At 40.5% G+C, this 22,185-nt stretch overlaps 1 protein-coding gene across 6 annotated transcripts in view; it reads left to right on the top strand.

Annotated features, from left to right (window-relative positions):
* Window positions 1–22,185, top strand: part of znf423 (zinc finger protein 423) — a 366,010-nt gene that overhangs the window by 322,917 nt on the left and 20,908 nt on the right. The gene's annotated exons all lie outside the window — the stretch shown is intronic.

The raw sequence follows: 22,185 nt of genomic DNA, 5'->3' as shown, positions 1-22,185 counted from the left end.
GATTCATTGTTCAGTAATAACATAGTGCTTTATAAGATATTATGTAGAACATAGCTAAGTAACTAGAGGCATGTGGAGACTATAAAAGCTGAATGTGTGGCAGGCAGCATTGCCGGCTGGGCTGGATGGAGCATTTGTAAGGGATAAGTTGGAATGGTGGAGAGGGTTACTATGAGAGTGATAAGTGAGTCGGTTATTGAGCCATTTGTGTCGTTGTGACGTGTTGGCTACAAGATATGATGTGAAGAAGCATTACCGTGTGATCTCATTTTACTTCCTGAGGCCCTAGGGTTCAGAATCTGGAAGTTGCCCTCCCTGTCCACCTTCTTTTAATCGCTTCTGTGGGTGGAGCTTAAAGGTCTCCTCCTGTCCACCTTCATGACTAACACCTTGAGTGCTTACATTATTGTTCCATCTTACCCCTTTTAAATCCCAGCAATGTTTTTGGTACAAGCTCTTTCGAAGAGAAAGGCCTTGCTTTTCAGTACAGAATACTGGCCCTACCGTTCTCAAAACTACACCAAGAAACACTGATTCAGCTGGTAAAAAAGTAACGAGGCAATCAGCAATGAAGACCCACTTGGGCAAAAGCTCCAGTCAGGTAAATGAGGTGGGAACACTAAGGTTGCCTCTAAAGCAAGTGATCTGCCCACCACAAGTACTTGCTGGTAATGTAAATATTTTTCACAAATCCCAAAATAAGTAAATCCTGATTAACAGTAAGCAGAGAAATTCCTTTTGAGTGTGTTCCTCATATCCTCGAAAACATTGAGCAAAAGAAATGAAATCAGATGAACAAATCAGTAGAGCTCTACAAGAATAGAAATGGACCATTTGTGTTAACAAGAATAATGGGAGAAACAAGGCTATATGCTTACCTTAGTCTCAACTAATAACAGGAATGATTCAAAACGCTTAACATATAGCAAATTACTTTGAATGCAGACATAGATGATTGCCCATTCACAAGTCAGTGGGTGGAAAACCCATGCTTTAATCAGATCCACAGGATGCCCATGAGAGATTTGTTAAAGAAAGGATATTTGCTTGAGCAGCAGAACCACGTATCTTTCTTCAAATGGTGCTACAGTAGCCTTTGCATTCATCTTCTTAGAAGCTGGCAGCAAGTTACAGGTTTACTGTCTGGTATGGAAAAAGCTGGCCTCTGTTTTGAAAGTCTGAGTTCCAGAGTGACCATTCAGATTTGTTTGCTGGTTTTCAGGTAAGTTGCTGTCATTCTTGAAAATGCTACAAGGTGGAGTTTCACAATGGGACACTCAGTCTTTGGGACATGTACAGATTAACAAAAAATCTATGGAATTTTCTGAAATATGTTCCCTGTTGTTTGACAAAGAATTGCATTAATTGCAGTTTTGGAGAATTGTTTGGCTACATTTTTCTTGGTCATAAAATTGAAATAGGATAGTTTGGAAAGAAAAATGCAGCAAATGCAGATTGTATTATTATCTTTAAAAATACTAATCACTATGAGATGGAGAATTCTGCTATGAAGCACCTTCCTTGTTAGAGGGATAAAAGGTGGTCGTAATTCATTGCTTAGGTAACCAATTAAAACAAGAACCAGACTTTGGTGCTGTCTTTGAAGGTGTTTTTTTCAGACTGTTTCTGAAAGCACTGGCTCTTAATGAGCTTACAGAGGAAGCTGATGGACACCAGATAACCAGTGTACACTTGCACATGAACAATTTGTTTGGCCAACTATTTTACATTCTTCCAAGTAAGAACTGTACATATGGATGTTTCACTCACTGTTAGTTAATATTTACGAAAGAGAAATTGCATTACCATATTATGTTTAGTATTGCTTAGGAATTATTTTAAGCCTTGTTGTCTTTGACCTCCTTTGTTCTGATATTTCCTTTAAACTGCTGTGTGAGAGATAAGTCTTGGAGTAGAATTTATCTTGCAACCATTCCTCGAATCTTGCTCCTGTATCATCCTAATGACGGGTAGGATGCACTCAGTCTTGTTAACAAGTATACATTTTTAAGAATCTCTCATGTACTTAATGATGATTTTTGTGTAGCTAAGTTGGAAAGTTTCCTGTTTCCCAGCTTAATTATCCCTTGTGTTACTCAGTACATAACTTCACAGAGGAAAGAAAAGAAAAGCAATTCATTACTTCTGCTGTGAAAGTGATCCTATGACCTACTTGATATTATCCATTGGCTGTTAGTCTACTGCAATTTGGCAACACACCATGGGGAACTTTCTGACTGGTGGTTCCCCATCAGGTGCAGCCCACCCCCTACCAGTTGTCTTCTAATAGGTCCAGCTGCTGTTCATGTGGGTTCTTGAGACTGCGGCTGCTTCTTTCCCTTGGAGAGTTCTGCCATCAGAGTGAACCTGGCAATAATGACACTCATGATTGGCAGATAGAGCTCATTGAATGTGCACAGAACAAATAAAATATCAGAAAAAAGCAATCCAGAAGCTGAAAACTCTCACGGCAATCCTAGCAACAAATAAGAGGTCAGGCATAGAGATCCAGTTCCCTGTAGCTTAGTGTCTCTTTCAATCCTGCCTTGAATTGTTGATTTTAAAAAATAAGCCCGTCAGTAGTTGTTTGGAACTTGTATGACTTCAGGTTAAGATGGTGTTGAAGTTCAATTTGAGTCATATGTTCCTGCTGAACATGTATTCCACTGTTCTCCACTGGCTATTTTCTAATGCATGCCATGGACAATGAAAAAACCTGTTGAAAATGGTGGTCAGTAATAACAGAGATTTAAGCCCTCTACAGTCCTCTTCCTGCTGGCTCGAGATTAAAATCTAACATAAACAAATTGGGTCAATATTTTCAGCAACTGAGAAAAATGAAAGGTGTTCTCATTGAAATGTATAGGTGCTAAAGGAGCTTGAGAGATAGGACTGAGATAAAAGAGGAGTCTCTTTACTCAAAAGGTTATGAATCTTTGGAATGCTCTGCCTCAAAGGTCTGTGGAGTCTCTGTTGTTGAATGCATGTAAGTTTGGCACAGACAGACTTTTGAATACAGAGAATCAAGGAAGATAGAGATAACATAGAATATTATAGTGCAGTAGAGGCCATTCAGCCCTCTATGTTATACAGACCGGTGGAACCAATCTGAAGCTTATCTATCCTATACTATTCCATTTTCTTCCATATGTTTATCCAATGACCATTTAAATGCCCTTAAAGTTGGTGAGTCTACTGTTACAGGCAGTGCATTCCGTGCCCCTACTATTCTCTGAGTAAAGAAACTACCTCTGACATCTGTCTTATATCTATCACCCCTCAATTTAAAGCCGTGCTAGCCATCATCATCCGAGGAAAAAGGCTGTCACTGTCCACCCTAGCTAACCCTCTGATTATCTTATATGTCTCAATTAAGTCACCTTTCAACTTTCTTCTCTCTAGCGAAAACAGTCTCAAGTCCCTCAGCCTTTCCTCATAAGACCTTCCCTCCATACCATGCAACATCCTAGTAAATCTCCTCTGAACCCTTTCCAAAGCTTCCATGTCCTTCCTGTAATGCAGTGACCAGAACTGTATGCAACATCTCCAAGTGCGGCCACACCAGAGTTTTGTACAGCTGAAGCATGACGTTGTGGCTTCAAAACTCAGTCCCTCTACCAATAAGAGCTAACACACTATATGCTGCCTTAACAACCCTATCAACCTGGGTGGCAACTTTCAGGGATCCATGTCCGTGATCACCGAGATCTCTCTGCTCATCTACACCGCCAAGAATCTTACCATTAACCCAGTACTGTTTATTCCTGTTGCTCCTTCCAAAGTGGATCACCTCATGCTTTTCCACATTAAATTCCATTTGCCACCTCTCAGCCCAGCTCTGCAGCTTATCTATGTCCCTCTGTAACCTTCAACATCCTTTGGCACAATCCACAACTCTACCGACCTTAGTGTCATCCGCAAATTTTACTAACCAATCCTCCTATGCCCTCATCCTGGTCATTTGTGAAAATGACAAAAAGCAGTGGCCCCAAAACAGATCCTTGCAGTATACCACTAGTAACTGAACTCCAGGGATGAACATTTCCCATCAACCACCACCTTCTGTCTTCTTTCAGCTAGCCAATTTCTGATCCAAACTGCTACAACACCCTCAATCCCGTGCCTCTGTATTTTGTGCAATAGCCTAGCGTGGGGAACCTTATCAAATGCCTTACTGAAATCCATATGTATCGCATTAACCGTTTAACCCTCATCCACCTGTTTGGTCACCATTCTCAAGAACTCAATAAGGTTTGTGAGGCACAATCTACCCTACACAAAACAGTGTTGACTATCCCTAATCAACTTATTCCTTTCTAGATGATTATAAATCCTATCTCTTCTAACCTTTTCCAACACAGTACCACAACCGATATAAGGCTCACTGGTCTATAATTACCAGGGTTGTCTCTATTCCCCTTCTTGAAGGAGGGGACAGCATTTGCTATCCTCCAGTCTTCTGGCACTATTCCTGTAGACGATGACGACATAAAGACCAAAGCCAAAGGCTCTGCAACCTCCTCCCTGCACGGAGAGCTGGCACAAAAGAGAAAAAGAAGCCCAGGATCAATACAGCAAAAGTAGAGATGAGGGGAAGCAATTATAGCAATGTAGACTATGTGGAGTCAGAACCACGGTTTGCTGTTGTCTCAATATTGAGATCCAGTTCAATCTGAGACAATAGTCAGAGAGGTAAATGGAATTGGTTAACAGAATCAGGAGTTCATTATGAGGGTTGATGATGGAAGCCTTAGATTTCATAATGTTTAGTTGGAAACATTTGAGATCATCAAGACTGGGCACTAGACAGGCTTCTGACAAAACAGGTCATGATGAGAATCGAGGATAGGTGGTGAAAAGTGAGATTTGATGTCCTTAGTAGAAGCTGTTGGACAATGATGCGTGCCTTAAGTAGTCTGTGAGTTCTGAGCTTTTCTCATGGACTGTCACTTCCTCCGATGGTTGATATGTTATGGTGCAGTACAAATTGATCCAGTGTTCACATGTGAATGGTGCTTTGTGTATCAATCTCTACTGCCCTAAGTTCAATATCATCAGTGAACTTGAGTGATCTGCTATTTTGATTCACTGCCCCAATCTGAGTTGGTAACAAAAACAGTTCATTCAATAACAGTCTTCCTCCTTAAAATATAGATTAGCCATAGGTCAAAACGAAACATTCAACTTATTGTTTCATGCCAGCTCTCTGGATGAGAAACTCTCCAACCACTTTCCTGTATTTCCCTGTAGCCCAGCAATACTATGGGTAATTTTGATCCCCTTCTATAAGGAAAGATATTTTGTTATTAGAGACAGTCCAGAAAAGATTCCTAGGTTCATCCTGGGTGTAGACGATTGTCTTATGAGGAGAGGTTAAGTCGGCTTATTGGAGTTTAGGAGAATGAGAGACAGCCTTATTGAAATATACAGGACTCTTAGGGGAAGTGACAGGGTGGATGTGGAGAGGTTGTTTCCTCTTGTGGGAGTGGAGAGTACCAAAGAGCATAATCACAGTAAGAGATCACACATTTAAGACAAAGGTGGAGAGGAATGTCTTCTCTCAGAGGGTAGTGAATCTGTGGAATTCTTTACCACAGAGGACTGTCAAGCCTGGTTTGTTAATTATATTCAAGGCTGAGAGGAATCCAAGGTTACGGGGAAAAGGCAGGAAGTTAGAGCTGAGAGTTATCAGATCAGCCATAATCTCATTGAATTGTGGAGCTACCTCAATGGACTAAAAGGCCTACCAATTGTATATCTTATGATCTTAGAATCAATATTTTCTCTTCACATGCTGACCTAATCCATTTGAAAGCCACCACTCAATTTACTACCACCACGCTCCCAGACTCTGCACCAAATCCTAATCACTCGTGTTTCAGGAAGGATGTGAAGGCTTTAGGGAGGTTCATCATGGACAAAAAGTTTAGAAAATATTTGATAGAGTTGACGGGGTCGTACAGACTGGGCAGGGAGAAACTTGCTTTCAGTGGAAGAGCCTCAAACCGTAGGACAGTTGAAAGAATGGTAGCATGAGGGAAAGCGGTGAGTGGTTAGGGTTTGGATGCATGATCTTGTAATGTGGTGGAAGTAAAGTCAATTGTAGCTTTCATTGTTGACTGTTGTAAAAAACAATCTAGTTCCCTAATGTCTTTTAGGAAAGGAAATCAGTCACCTTCACCCTTCAAGCCTCCAGATACACAGCAGTGTGGTTGACTCTTGAATCCTCTGAACTGGTCCAAGCAAGCCACTCAAAACAAGGAGCAATAAGGAACGGGCAGTACCTGCTGGCCCATTCCACATCCCATGAATGAATAAAAAAAATTGATCTTGTCTTTGGAAGTGAGGGGCCCACTGAGTGTCACTTCCATGCCTTTTCCTCGGAACACCTTACCCTCCTTGCTTTTGACTGTATTCCTTGAATCCCCATATCACTATCACTTACCTTTCTACAAGGGATATAACCTTGTACCCTGACAAAGGCGAATGTGAATTACTGGGGGGACCCACTGCTCCCCCCTACAGTGGTTCTGCTGGTAATGGACAATTGTAGGCCTCTGATTAGGCAGAAGTTGTTGCCTTGGAGGCAAGATTTCCATCCAACTTGAAGTTCTGCAATTAATTTTTCCCAGTGGAGCCAGGAGCACTGCCAGCAAGAATCCTGGAGTAAATCAGGGACTTAGTTCGTGGCTCCTAAAGATTGGTTCACTGCGGTTGCTGCTAGTTTTGGTGGCAACTTTTGAAACTTGCACCACCTTCAGTAAATTCCTCCCTCCACCTCTATTTATAAAGCCCAGAATTTTATATGCAATTTTAGCCACTTTCTCAATCTGCCTGCCAGGTCTCTGTGACTACATCCTCTATAGGATTGTATCCTTCACTTTTAAATTACTTTTCCTCATTCTTCCATCTATCATAATGGAAATGTTTATAACATGTTTCAACATATTGCAAATGTTCTTATAATATGGGGATTTCATGGCATTAGATTTCATTTGCCACATGTTCTCTTATTCCATCATGCTCATGGTTCACAGTTAATCCAATTATTGTTCTGTACACCCATGTCTAGGTCATTAATGTGTAGCAAGGAAACAGTGGTCTGAATACCAACCTCAGGGAAATGCCATTATACACCATCTCCAAGTCCGAAAAACAGCTGTTTACCATGCTAAGTTTCCTGCTACTCTGCCAACCTGACATCCAATTTGTCACTAACCCTTTTATTTAATTTTGCTAACAAGCCTGTCCTGTGACGTTTTAAATTTTCCATCTACTGACACCACCACATAGTGACCGCAGTGTCTTCCATAGATAAACTGCAGCACAGCAACTCACAGAGGCACCTTTGAGCACTTTCCAAACCAGTCACCACCATGACCTCAAAGGACAAAAGTAGCAGACAAATGGAAGCATCACCTACTATATCCCCTCTGAGCCATATGGCTTCCTGACCTAAAAGTATATCACTGTTCCTTAAGTGTAACTGGGCCAAAATCCTGGATTTCCCTTCCTCTTGTATATCTATGCCAGATGGAGTGCAGTGATACCATGTGGCTTACCATTACCCCCTCAAACACAATTAGGTAACAAAAGCTGACCTTATGTAGGATGCACACCTCCCAGAAAAGAATAAACAAATGCTTATTGGAAGTCCACATATACCACATCAAACGCAGTGCCTCCATCAGCACTCTCTTACCTCATCAGCAACCTTGTATAAGTTAATTAATGTATGTTGCCTTTAAAAAAAATCTGATGCTGTCTTTCCTTCATTTTCTGCCTTTCTCCAAGTGTCTGTTAATTTTGTCCCAGATAATTGTTCTTCAAAGCTTTCCTAGTACACAGGTTAAATTTTTTTAAAAAAGTCAAAGAACTGCAGATGCTGGAAATTAGAAATAAATGCAGAAATTGCTGGTAAAGCTCAGCAAGTCTGGCAACATCTGTGGAGAGAAAGCAGCATTAAAGTTTTGTGTCCTGTGACCCTCCTTCAGAAGTACTGAGGTTAAATTGACTGGCCTGTAGTTGCTGGGTTTATATTTGCATCCTTTTTTTGCAGTAAGATTTGCAACATTCATGTTCCCTGGCATAGCCTCTGCATCTGTAAGGATTGGAAGGTATGGCCAATACTCCTGCAATTTCCAAACTTACTTCTGTCAGCATTTTCCCATGCAGTTCTTGTGACTTATCAGTAGTGGCCACTGCTAATCTTGGTAATGGCTATTTTAATGGCAGCTAGCTTTTCTAATAGCCCCTTATTTCAATTATTAGCTCATCCAATAGTTCCTATTTTCCAATAACTTCAGTAGCTTCTTCTTTAATAAAAACATATACAATATAAATTTTTTATTCTTCCATGTGATGTGGGCATCATTGACTGTCTAGAACGTCCTCTCTGCCAGGCAGTGCTGTCAGTCCCTACTGAGTGAGGTGAATAGAATGGGCATTTAAGAATCAAACATATTAGTGAACTTGAGGGGTTTTTATGGCAATCTATTATAGACTCATGGTCGCTGTTACTGGCATACCTTTCTAATACAGATTTAATTAATTGAATTCTAAATTTCACTGGTGGCCATGATGTGATTGGAGTCCATGTACCAGAGAATTAACCTCAGTTTTTGGATTTCTAGCCTAGTAACGTTACTATTACAACACCATCGCTGTATTGGTACCTTAACCATGACCTCTGTTCCATGCATGTGTCTTCTTTCTTGATACCCAACTGACCCCACTAATCAATCTTTTACCATTTTATATGTATATGGAAGACTTCAGTTTCTCTTTTACCTTAGTTGCCAGTCTCTTCTCATTCTTACTCTTTACCTTTCATGTTCTTCAACTCTAATGAATTAGATTCTGTCCTTGGCTCCTCAGGAATATCTACCCTGCCAAGTACTGGAATATTATCTTTAATTATACTGATAATTCTAATTTTTCTTTTCTTCCCTATCTTTCCTAAAATCTTTGCATGCTTTCTTACTGTTCCTTGTTCTCATACCATGTATTTCTCAATTCTTCAAGTACCTTGTTTTTACTCATCACTAATGCTATTCCTGGTGCCCAGATCAGCTGCCAAATTAGTCTTAACTCTCCCCAGTTGCACTCCCCAAGCTGCTCAATGGGGACATTGTTCCTAAGCTCCCTTTTGATTGAAACTATTTCAGCCTGTACAAATCTCATCACCCCAAAAACAATTTAAATATTTAAGGAATTAAAAACTCTGTCTTTTGCGCCATGTCTCCAGCCAATATCTGCAATTTTTTAAAGAGTTCTATTTCTACATTCCCTAGTATGTGGCTGAAAGGAAACCAGAGGTAATAATTACTTTTGAAGTGCTGCTTGCTAGTCTCTTTCCTAGCTTCTGAAATCCTCCGACAGGATCTCCTTCTTCTTTCCAACTATGTTAGTGATCCTGATATGTACCTTGACTTCTGATTGTGTCTCTCTCTTGTCTGAACAATCTGATGCCACTCAGAAGCATCCCTGAACTAAGCACCAGGGAGCTGGAATACTATCATGGATAGAGGTCTGTAGCACAGAAATGGCTGTCTGTTCTCATAATTGTAGCATCCCTATCACTATTACTTTTTCAATTTTCTTTCTTCCCTGGTGTATAGCTGAGCCACCCTTAATGCCAGAGACTGGAGTCACTGAAACTGCGAGACAAGCCGCCACTGATCAGTATTCAGTACTGATTACTAGTTTGGAGAACAAGATGCAGTCAGAGGACTCCTCCATAGTAGCACTCAAAGTCAGGCTCATTCTTCTGTTTGTCCTTCCTAAGAACCATCTCCCCAAACTGTGACGACAGGTCAGCTACTCACTGCCATGCTTTAACTAGGCATGACTTTGGAGGGACTAGCAGACATAAATTCCACGATGTGGTCTCAAACAGATTGTACTGCAATTTACCAAAATACGCTTCTGCAAAACTATTATTGTCAAGCATTGCAACATAGCAACACACCTTATCCGTTAACTGTTACCTCCCAGAAGCTAACACCCACAAAGGTACATAAAAGGAAAATTTTAAATCTTTGAAAAGGCAGTGACCCAAAATGCCATTACTTACTCACATAATGAGAATACTGTATGACATGACAGGACCGCATTAGCCATTCACAACCTTGTCGATCAGGGCTTTGATAGCCAGACAGTACACAGGTATGATGAGGAATAGAGCTAAGTTTGAGCATAAAATACTGTGATTCACAAATTAGATATAACATCTTCACATACAAAACAATTTACGTTTCAATAAAAGAGAAGTCAAGCATTTTTGAAAACAATGCTCACAATTATATTTATATTTCTCAGTGTTTAAACTCATTTAGTTCAGCTATATGCCTGTTCCAATCGTTCCACTCTTCAACAAACAGTATGCAGCTTATTGCCCATCTTACAATATCTAGATTCAATAGCGTGGCATTTTTTGAAGTTTATTTTCTTTTGCACTTACAGCAGAAGTGCCTTCTCCATTTTAACACAACAATACATGCCTGGGTGTTTTCAGAAAAAAAAGTCTAGATCATTAAATATAATAGGTCTCAGCTGCAGTTATGATCACTGAAGCGTGCACACAATTCATCACAGCAAATTAGGTACATCTAAGAAACGTAAGTGTCTCTGAGAAAATCTTAAGAAAAATGCCAGCACAAAACTGTATGACCAAAATCATCATTTTGCTTAAAATGTTTCTTGAACATTATTAGGCAAAATAACATTATTTTTATAGAAAATATACACATTTTTTGTTCACAGTCCATGCATTAAAATTAAATAATCACTGGATGGATATCTCTCTGCATACATAATTTATTTAGTTAAAGTATCTTGTCTACTGTTAAAGATATGAAAGTCTAAACAGTTAACATTTTAGTGACAAATATTTGAATACAAAGCCCACATACTTGTCAAATATTCCTGGCATGGGTTCAGATAATTGTCCTTTTTTAACGCATCTTGTTTATGGCATATAATAAATTAACCCAATTGTTTCTTAACTAAAGGCTCTTGAGATAAAATAAATGCCTTAAAATTGGTCATTTGTTTTCCATTCTGTTTGGTTGTGATGCTGTTTAACAAGCATTTATTAATTGCATTAAGATTTTACTTTTTTTCTCTGCTGCATAAATCCTTTTGGAGTACCTTTCCTGATGTCCATAATACGCTAGTTACAAAATAATTTAATCACAATAAAATTTACATTATGTGTATTGTGCTGAATATTGTAAAGTAGAAACCCACTGGCTCTATTTTTTGTAAATCTTTATGGAGTAAACTAAACACAATAACCTTGTTCTCATGTATTGGTGTTAATCTTCCTCTTATACCTAAATCCTGAAACACGTCTCCAACCAAGTCTGGAAAAGTATATTCCCTAAAGTTTACACTTTCCTTATAAAATATTACTACCATATTATTTCCACATTGCTAGAGGGGAAGGAGGAGGCCTGAACTCCCATGAACCATTGCATTATTTATAATGCTTGTCAGCACAGTGTTGAGTATTTTCAGAACATAAATGCTGCGACAATATCTGTGATCTAATAGTTTGCACAACTTTAATATAGCATGAGATACACATTGTGTTCTTGGCAATACAGAAGTATAAAGTAAATTGGCTTTTTTTAATCCATCTTATCACAATATACTTAACAAAGAGGTAAGTGTTTTAGTTTTGGTAGCTTTTCATTATTTGGTGTAAATAGGCATTTTTGCAGACTATCAAGTTTATCCTTTAAAAAGCAATTTTATAGCATACAGCAGAATTTATCAACTTCGTTTACTAAATATAGCATTAGAATGTTGATCAATAGGGAACTGAGGAATTATTTTTACTATAATTCCCAGAAAAAATATTGATGTCAAAAAAATGTTCGGAGACCAGGAGAAATCCATCTCCTTCCTGGAATTACAAGGACCATAATTTGCATTTGTATGCTGTTATATAGATTCATGGTTCTGAAGGGTTAGTGGTCATGTTAGAGTGGCTCCACTCATTCTAATAGCATCACACAAAGTCTTTGTGTAGAAGATGAGAAGTCTTGCTGTAGCTTTCAGAGGGAACAGATGTTAGTAGGACCTCCCTCAGGTCCTACTAAACATATCTAATCAAATTAGTTGTACTAATGGCTATCATGCAATTAACCTCCTTATCTAAGAAGGTCTATCTTCTTCTATAGACACTCAGTGGTAACTTATCCTATACCAATGATCTCTGGGTAGGGCCAAAACAAAACAAAAACAAAAGGATAAACTGGTGTCAATTAATTACCTCAAAACGACCCTTACGCATTACAACTTACTTATGGCAAATACTCACAGTACCATCGGTTCTGATATAACGCGACAGTTCTGTTTGCGTGCAATCCCACGTTATAAGAAGACTAATAGCCAATACAGTTGGAAAGTTTGCATTCTACAAATAATGGTCTGAATTCTTCAATTGCGTTATAGCCAATTCGTGTTGAAGAAACAGGCGTTATGGCAGAACCGACTGTACCAGCAGTTGTCATCTGGGAATATATCACAGTGCAGCAGCGTGCATCCAACCTTCACCATGAGAAGAATAAATACAGAAGACCCTGAAGTAAAGGAATTTTTTCACACAAAATTAATGTGACACTTCAAGAGCATTACTGCCTTCAGAAGACAGTTAGTCAGCAGCTGAAATGCAGTTACTGGCAGAAAGAGACAACAGGAGCTGTGGAAGCAGCAAAAAGGAAAGCTCAGTTCTTCAAAGTCAAAACTTCTTTCAGAAGCTGGTAAGAAGTGTGAAGGCAAGAGTGTGGGTTACAAAAAGAGAGAAAACCAGCCATACTTAGAAGATGCAGAAGTCTTTGTGAAGAACGTTCCATTAGAGCCAAGTGATATCTCCAGGAGATAAAATTAGAGATCTTTATGGGAAAAGTGATTAATTTTTGAGAAACGGCATAAAGAGAAGAACGGGAAGACAAAGCAGTGTGAAAGAGCATTTTCACCATCACAATTAATATTGGCATCATTGACATTCAACTCCAAGAGGTGCAGCTTCAATGAACAGTGAAAGGGCCACTAAATAAATTCAGACCAGTGTTACAGCATCAGAAAGGCCTCAGAATTTCTTTAACTTGAAAATAAACAATTTCGAAGTAATCTAGTGTAAAAGTTCAGAAGATAAAGGTTAGGAAGAATGAATGATGTAAAATAGCCCAGATTTAGTAATTAAGCTGTAACATCAATAGGAAGATTATGTTATAAAAATAAATAAAATATTTATATTTAGCCTGAGAACATTATTTAAATACTTGGGTAGTGGGAAGTATTTGGAGATTTTTACTGTAAAAGATGGCAAAATATCCACTTAACTCAGGACCAAGTAGTCAGGTGGCACCTTTGGAAAAAGTATGTAAATCCAGTAAGTATTACAGAAATTCAATATTACAAAGAACAGGTTTAAAAAGCACAGAAGCAATAATTCATTGCTGGAAAAAAAGTTAATAAAATTGAAGGCTTTATTGAATAATTTAATATGGTACTACAGAAATACAGGACTAAAATGACTGGCAAATAGAAAACACCACAACACTGTTATATTATTGAAGTCTTAAAATCTCTTGCAAGAGAATTTTAAATAGCATTTGTGAATACAAGGACAAGTTGAAGGAAGTCTAGATTTCAAGCAATGTTGAATTGCTCCAGAATTAAAACAATTTTACAACAATATGATTACTCAGCTCATTGAGAAGAAGTGGAAAATGTTTTAATACTTAATACTAACAGATTCAAGGTCAGCGATGGACTACACAAAGCATAAGACTGGATTTCATGGGGGCAACAGTTCAGACAGTATTGTAATGCCTCAAAAGCAAACACTAAGTACAGATTAGTACACCGATACAGAGGTGCAGGAAACAGAAGGTTGTACACACAAATATCTTAATAGGGTAGTGCAGTCCTCTTTCGAAAGGATAACTGAGGTGTTTATAGGGGAAATTGTTGATCCTAACTATCAATAATTCATAGAACATGTCTATGGCAGTGAACTTCTTATTAAATTTAAGATTGATACAAGTGCTGAGGTCAGTAACTTATCAGAGCAGTTACAATGGCTGAAGAAGCCGAAGCTACAGCCTACAGTTCTGAGATTATATGACTTAGATTTTAGGGGAAAGTAGCATGAACAACCAAGTTTCTGGTATCAAGACTGGCTGTAATGTAGTGAGGGACACCTTGGGTTCCAACAGATCGATTGTGTTAGAGGACTCTCTAGTCCGAGGCACAGACAGACGTTTCTGTGGCCAGCAGTGAAAAATCAAAATGGTGTGTTGCCTCCCTGGTGCCAGGATCAAGGATGTCTCCGAGAGAGTACGGAATGTTCTCAAAGGGGAGAGGGGCCAGCAGCTGGTCATTGTCCACATTGGAAACAATGACTTAGGAAGGGAAAAGGACGAGATTCTGAAGGGAGATTACAGAGAGTTAGGCAGGAATTTTTAAAGGCAGTCCTCCAGGGTAGTAATATCTGGATTACATTTAAACTAAGTAGCGGTGGGGAGGGGACAAACTGGGTGTTTAAAAAGGAAATTGAAGGGAAAGTTAGAACAAGAGAAGTCAAGAAAGACAACTGTATCAATGAGGCAGAAAACTCGGAAAGGGATCATGCTGTAAGGTTGAGTGAAATAGGGGTTGATGGGAAGGGTGAGAGCAGTAACAAATTAAAAATACTATATATGAATGCACGAAGCATTAGACATAACATGGATGAGCTTGAGGCTCTTTTGGAAATTGGCAGATACGTTATTGTGGGGATAACTGAGACGTGGCTTCAAGTGGACAGGGCTGGGAAATGAATATTCAAGGCTACACATGCTATCGTAAGGACAGACTGACGGGCAGAGGGGGTGGAGTGGCCTTGTTGGTAAGGGAGGATATTCAGTCCCTTGCACGGGGGGATGTAGAGTCAGTGTGGATAGAGCTGCGAAATACTAAGGGTAAAAAGACCCTCTTGGGAGTCATCTACAGGCCCCCAAACAGTAGTCTGGATGTTGGATGTAAGTTGAATCAGGAGCTGAAATTGGCCTGATACAAAGATGTTACTATAGTTGTTATGGGGGATTTTAACATGCAGGTAGACTGGGAAAATCAGGATGGTATTGGACCTCAAGAAAGAGACTTTGTGGAGTGCCTCAGAGATGGATTCTTAGAGCAGCTGGTGCTGGAGCCGACCAGGGAGAAGGCAATTCTGGATCTGGTATTGTGTAACGAACCAGAATTGGTCAGAGACCTCGAATTGAAGGAGGCATTGGGATATAGTGACCATAATACATTAAGCTTCAGTCTGCAATTTGAGAGGGAGAGGGTACGGTCTGAAGTGACAGTACTTCTGTTGAATAAGGGGAACTATGGAGCTATGAGGGAGGAGCTGGCCAAAGTTCAATGGTGCAATACCTTAGCAGGGATGACCGTGGAGGAACAATGGCAGATATTTCTGTGTATAATGCAGAAGTTGCAGGATCAGTTCATTCCTAAAAGGAAGAAAGATCCCAGGAGGAGGCATGGGCGGCCGTGGCTGATGAGGGAAGTTAAGAAACTGGGTGGCAAGGTGATATGTGCTGAGGATGTTAGGAGATTACAGGGTGGCCTGGACAAGTTAGGTGAGATGGCAGATGCAGTTTAATGTGGATAAATGTATGGTTATCCACTTTGGTGGCAAGAACAGGAAGGCAGATTACTACCTCAAAGGAGTCAATTTTGGTAAAGGGGCAGTACAGAGAGATCTGGGTGTTCTTGTACACCAGTCAATGAAGGCAAGCATGCAGGTACAGCAGGTAGTGAAGAAGGCTAATAGCATGCTGGCCTTCATAACAAAGGAATTGAGTATAGAAGCAAAGAGGTGCTTCTGCAGCTGTACAGGGCCCTGGTGAGACCACACCTGGAGTACTGTGTGCAGTTCTGGTCTCCAAATTTGAGGAAAGACATTCTGGCTATTGAGGGAGTGCAGCGTAGGTTCACGAGGTCAATTCCTGAATTGGCGGGATTACCTTACACTGAAAGACTGAAGCGACTGGGCTTGTATACCCTTGAGTTTAGAAGACTGAGAGGGGATCTGATTGAGACATATAAGATTATGAAAGGATTGGACACTGGCAGCAGGAAACATGTTTCCGCTGATGGGTGAGTGCCGAACCAGAGGACACAGCTTAAAAATACGGGGTAGACCATTTAGGATAGAGATGAGGAGAAACTTCTTCACCCAGGGAGTGGTGGCTGTGTGGAATGCTCTGCCCCAGAGGGCAGTGGAGGCCTAGTCTCTGGATTCATTTAAGAAAGAGTTGGATAGAGCTCTCAAAGATAGTGGAATCAAGGGTTATGGAGATAAGGCAGGAAGAGGATACTGATTAGGAATGATCAGCCATGATCATATTGAATGGTGGTGCAGGCTCGAAGGGCTGAATGGCCTACTCCTGCACCTATTGTCTATTGTCTACTCCTGGTGCTGTGAGCTAGTGAGGGCAGGAATTGGAGGATAGAGCAGATGAATGCATGGCTGAGGAGCTGGTGTATGGAAGGAAGGATTCACATTTTTAGACCGTTGGAATCTCTTCTGGGGTAGAAGTGACCTGTACAAGAAGGATGGATTGCACCTGAATTGGAAGGGGACTAATATATACTGGCAGGGAGATTTGCTAGAGCTGCTCAGGAGGATTTAAACTAGTAAGGTGGGTTGGCGGGGTCGGGTCGGAAATCCAGCAGGGAGATAGTGAGGAAAGAGATCAATCTGAGACTGGTACAGTTGAGAACAGAAGCGAGTCAGTCAGGGACAAGGTACGACTAATAAATTAAACTGCACTTATTTCAATGCAAGGGGCCTAACAGGGAAGGCAGATGAACTGAGGGCATGGTTAGGAACATGGGACTGGGATATCATAGCAATTACAGAAACATGGCTCAGGGATGGACAGGACTGGCAGCTTAATGTTCCAGGATACAAATGCTGCAGGAAGGTCAGAAAGGGAGGCAAGAGAGGAGGGGGAGTGGCGTTTTTGATAAGGGATAGCATTACAGCTGTACTGAGGGAGGATATTCCCAGGAATACATCCAGGGAAGTTATTTGGGTGGAACTGAGAAATAAGAAAGGGATGATCACCAATTTGGGATTGTATTATAGACTCCCTAATAGTCAGAGGGAAATTGAAAAACAATTTTGTAAGGAGATCTCAGTTATCTGTAAGAATACTAGGGTGGTTATGGTTGGGGGTTTTAACTTTCCAAACATAGAGTGGGACTGCCATAGTATTAAGGGTTTAAATGGAGAGGGATTTGTTAAGTGTGTGCACGAGAATTTTCTGATTCAGTATGTGGATGTACCTACTAGAGACGCTGCAAAACCTGACCTCATGGGAAATAAGGCAGGGCAGGTGACTGAGGAGTCAGTGGGGGGAGCACTTTGGGGCCAGTGACCATAATTCTATTAGTTTTTAAATAGTGATGGAAAAGGATAGACCAGATCTAAAAGTTGAAGATCTAAATTGGAGGAAGGCAAATTTTGACGGTATTAGGCAAGAACTCTCAAAAGCTGATTGGAGGCAGATGTTTGCAGGTAAAGGGACGGCTGGAAAAGGGGAAGCCTTCAGAAATGAGATAATGAGAGTCCAGTGAAAGTATATTCCTGTTAGGGTGAAAGGAAAGGCTGGTAGGTGTAGGGAAGCTGGATGACCAAGAGAAATTGAGGGTTTGGTTAAGAAAAAGAAGGAAGCATATGTCAGGTATAGAGAGGATAGATCGAGTGAATCCTTAGAAGAGTATAAAGGCAGTAGGAGTATACTTAAGAGGCAAATTAGGAGGGCAACGGGGGACATGAGATAGCTTTGGCAAATAGGATGAAGGAGAATCCAAAGGGTTTTTGCAAATACATTAAGGGCAAAAGGGTAACTAGGGAAAGAATAGGGCCCCTCAAAGATCAGCAAGGTGGTCCTTATGTGGAGCCACAGGAGATGGGGAAAATACTAACCGAGTATTTTGCATCAGCGTTTACTGTGGAGATGGAAATGGAAGATATAGAATGTAGGAAAATAGATGGTGGCATCTTGAAAAATGTCCATATTACAGAGGAAGAATTGTTGGATGTCTTGAAACACATAAATCCCCTGGACCTGATCCTGTGTACTCTAGAACTCTATGAGAAGCCAGGAAAGTGATTGCTGGGCTCCTTGCTAAGAAATTTGTATCATCGATAGTCACAGGTGAGGTGCTGGAAGACTGGAGGTTGGCTAATGTGGTGCCACTGTTTAAAAAGGGCAGTAAAGACAAGCCAGGTGAGCCTGACATCGGTGATGGGCAAGTTGTTGGAGGGAATCCTGAGGGACAGGATGTTCATGTATTTGGAAAGGCAAGTACTGATTAGGGATAGTTAACATGGCTTTGTGCATGGGAAATCATGTCTCGCAAATGTGATTGAGTTTTCTGAAGAAGTAACAAAGAGGATTGGTGAGGGCAGAGCGTTAGACGTGATCCATATGGACTTCAGTAAATAGTTCAACAAGGTTCCTAATGGGAGAATGGTTAGTAAGGTTAGAGCTCATGGAATACAAGGAGAACTAGCCATTTGGATACAGAACTGGCTCGAAGGTAGAAGACAGAAGATGGTGGTGGAGGGTTGTTTTTTTAGACTGGAGGCCTGTGACCAGGGGCGTACCACAAGGATCGGTGCTGGGTCCTCTACTTTTCGTCATTTATGCAAATGATTTGGATGCGAGCATAAGAGGTACAGTTAGTAAGTTTGCAGATGACAGCAAAATTGGAGGTGTAGTGGACAACGAAGAAGGTTACCTCAGATTACAACAGGATCTTGATCAAGTGGACCAATGGGCTGAGTGTGGCAGCTGGAATTTAATTTAGATAAATGCGAGGTGATGCATTTTGGGAAAGCAAATCTTAGCAGGACTTATACACTTAATAGTAAGGTCCTAGGGAGTGTTGCTGAACAAAGAGACCTTGGAGGGCAGGTTCATAGCTCCTTGAAAGAGGAGCTGCAGGTAGATAGGATAATGAAGAAGGTGTTTGGTATGCTTTCCTTTATTGGTCAGAGTATTGAGTACAGGAGTTGGGAGGTCATGTTGCGGCTATACAGGGCATTGGTTAGGCTGCTTTTGGAATATTGCATGCAGTTTCGGCCTCCTTCCTATCAGAAAGATGTTGTGAAACGTGACAGGGTTCAGAAAAGGTTTACAAGGATGTTGCCAGAGTTGGAAGATTTGAGCAATAGGGAGAGGTTGAACAGGCTGGGGCTGTTTTGCCTGGACTGTCAGAGGCTAAGGGATGACCTTGTAGAGGTTTGTCAATTCATGAGGGGCATGGATAGAGTAAATAGACAAAGTCTTTCTCCTGTGGTGGGGGAGTCCAGAACTAGAGGGCATAGGTTTAGGGTGAGAGTGAGAGGTGAAAGATATAAAAGAGACCTAAGGGGCAACTTTGTCATGCAGAAGTGGTACTTGTATGGAATGAGCTGCCAGAGGAAGTGGTGGAGGCTAGTGCAATTGCAACATTTAAAAGGCATCTGGATAGGTATATGAATAGGAAGGGTTTGGAGGGATATGGGCCAGGTGCTATCAGGTGGGACTAGATTGGGTTGGGATATCTGGTCGGCATGAACGAGTTGGACCAAAGGGTCTGTTTCCATGCTGTACATCTCTGTGACTATCTGATTCTATGTGGAATAATTGTCAAAAGCATAGATGTGCTCTATGTTACAGTGCAGTACAAGTAGTACAAGGAAGTTGAAGATCAGAATCAACAATCTTCACTTTTGAACCTGTGTGTCATGATCACAACTTCCCAAGGAAAGTAGAAGGACTTCAACTAACCCTGAAAGCAACTGACCAGGAACGACTAATCATTGCTGAAAGATCTGAAGGTAAAACCGAGTAGAGTTTGCCAGAAGAAAGCAAGAATGAGCAGTGCAACCCACCTGAGCTCATTGTCAACTCTTTAAATGAAGATGTCTAGACAGCTCAATAGTCTGCTGAACAAATTGCTAAAACATAACAGTCAATACCAGTGAAAGAGAGTGCTGAGTAAACTGCATCTTCTTTTAAAAAATGTTTACTTCACTCGTCAAACAGCTACAGGAAGTGACTAAAGATCCCCAGCCTCATCAATTATGGGAGTGAGGTAAGCAGCATGGGAGTCAGCACAATATCCACAGATTCTGAACACGATCAAGAACAAAGCATTGCCTGATCCAGAATTGAGAATACTACAAGAAAGAAAGCATTTATTTCCACACAGCAGCAGTCTTTCACAGAGGAAAATCCAGAGGGTCAGGGTCCTCCAGCTAAAGTAGTAGGCTTACCAAAAATGTTTACAAAGAACAAGATCCTCTGTGAAGAATATCCGATAGATTAAAGATGTTTCAATGGAGAAAGGATCCACAGTTGAGAACAAGGGTTAACAGTTCTCAAGCAAGAGATCTACCATTATGCCAAGCCCAAAGGATTCTGAGCAACATGTGATATGTCTAGACTGCCTACATTTGTGAAGTCTAAGAGTTGGGGAGATAGTATACTTCACTCTGAGCTGTGAGGCTGGGCATGTGTAGCCACTCTGAGGGTCCATGCACAGCCAACCCCATTCACAAAAATAGTTTAGGCTTAAATACCTGACTCATTTTTGTAATATTTTTACTCCCATATCTTTCCATCTTTGCAATGCACTTTGTTCATTTAGAGAAACAGGTATGATTGATCTAAGATTCTGCATATGAACATTGCTTCAATTCAATGGATTGACCTTCCACGTATCCTTAGATGGGCAAGATACCAGTTTTCTCAGTTTTAGGCTTATCCATTCAATTAAGCAATTGCTGGCTAAAATTATCTCACCTTGGTATGAGTCTTGAAGTATTGATCACTGATGATGTTCATGTTTACTTACTGAAACAGAGAGAGCAAATTGGGCTCCATAAAACCATGAGGAACATGAGTAGGCCATTTAACGCCTCAGATCTGCCCCACCATTCAATAGGACCATGGATGCTCTAACATTTCTTACGTCTACCTTCCTGCCCTTTCCTCATAACATTTGATTCCCCTATCGAGGATTTCAAAATTTGAATCCTGGCTGTTGTCAGAAGCAACAAATATATGTAGGTTTTAACAACAAAATGGCTTTTCAGTTTAAAATATCACAACAAGATGGCTGCAAGTTATGATTTGACTTTGTGAACCTGTACTGCTGCTTTGCTGTTTTAGCTGTAATAGAAGATAAGGAAAACAATAGCGTTTTCATCAAATGAATTATGAACCATTAATTAACCACTCAAACTAACCTTGAACTGCTAGCATAAGATGATGATCTGCGTAAAACAAGAACCGTTTCCCAGGAAATATCGTAGGATTAGCCTGTCAATCGTCGGTTGATTGGTCTTGTTATTAAGGCTGTACTGTTTCTTGAAAAACATATAAAAAATGCTTATTGTTCAATTGTAATTGCGCAATTTCGCCCCGAAGCCCGGAAGCTTTAATCTCTGTGTTGCTGGACAGAATTGTGTTAGGCTGCCTTACTTTATTAAATTGATAATCTTGCTTTATGCAGACCGGATTCCGTTGATTCTTTGACCGATCTCGAAGCCAAGGGGTCCCACCTGGGATCCATATCTTCACTGTGGTCAAGAATATATCAAGCTCTCAGCCTTAAATATACACAGCTCTCTGTGACAAGGATTTCCAAAGACACTCAACCCTCTGAGAAAGAAAATACCTCCTCATTCAGTCTTAAAAGTGTTTTCCCTTTAGTGAATTGAACTGAATTGAATTGAATTTATTGTCGCATGTACTGAGGCACAGTGAAAAGCTTTTTAGTCTAAGACTGTGCCCTCTAGTCCTGGACTCTCCCATGAAAGGAAACATCTCCTTAGCATTTACCCTGTCAAGTGCCTTATGAATTCTGTCTGTTTCAATGAGATCAACTCTCATTCTTCTGAATTCTAATGAGCTGGGTCCCAACCTGTGTCACCTTTACCATAAGACAATCCCTCCATAGTTCTGTAGCTGTGAGGTCTCTTAAAGTACAAAGCTAGTGTCCATGACTTGCATGTGCACTTGAATGAAAACTGTACTGGATCCTACATTTGGAAAGAGGTTTTTGCATATATACTCTGATGACTGTCTGTGGCATGGATACCAGGCAGATTATAGCTGTCAG

Source organism: Chiloscyllium punctatum, chromosome 26, assembly GCF_047496795.1.
Source record: "Chiloscyllium punctatum isolate Juve2018m chromosome 26, sChiPun1.3, whole genome shotgun sequence".
NCBI lineage: Eukaryota > Metazoa > Chordata > Chondrichthyes > Orectolobiformes > Hemiscylliidae > Chiloscyllium > Chiloscyllium punctatum.
The sequence above is the reverse complement of the archived record's forward strand: the minus strand, read 5'-3'. Positions and strand labels throughout refer to the sequence as shown.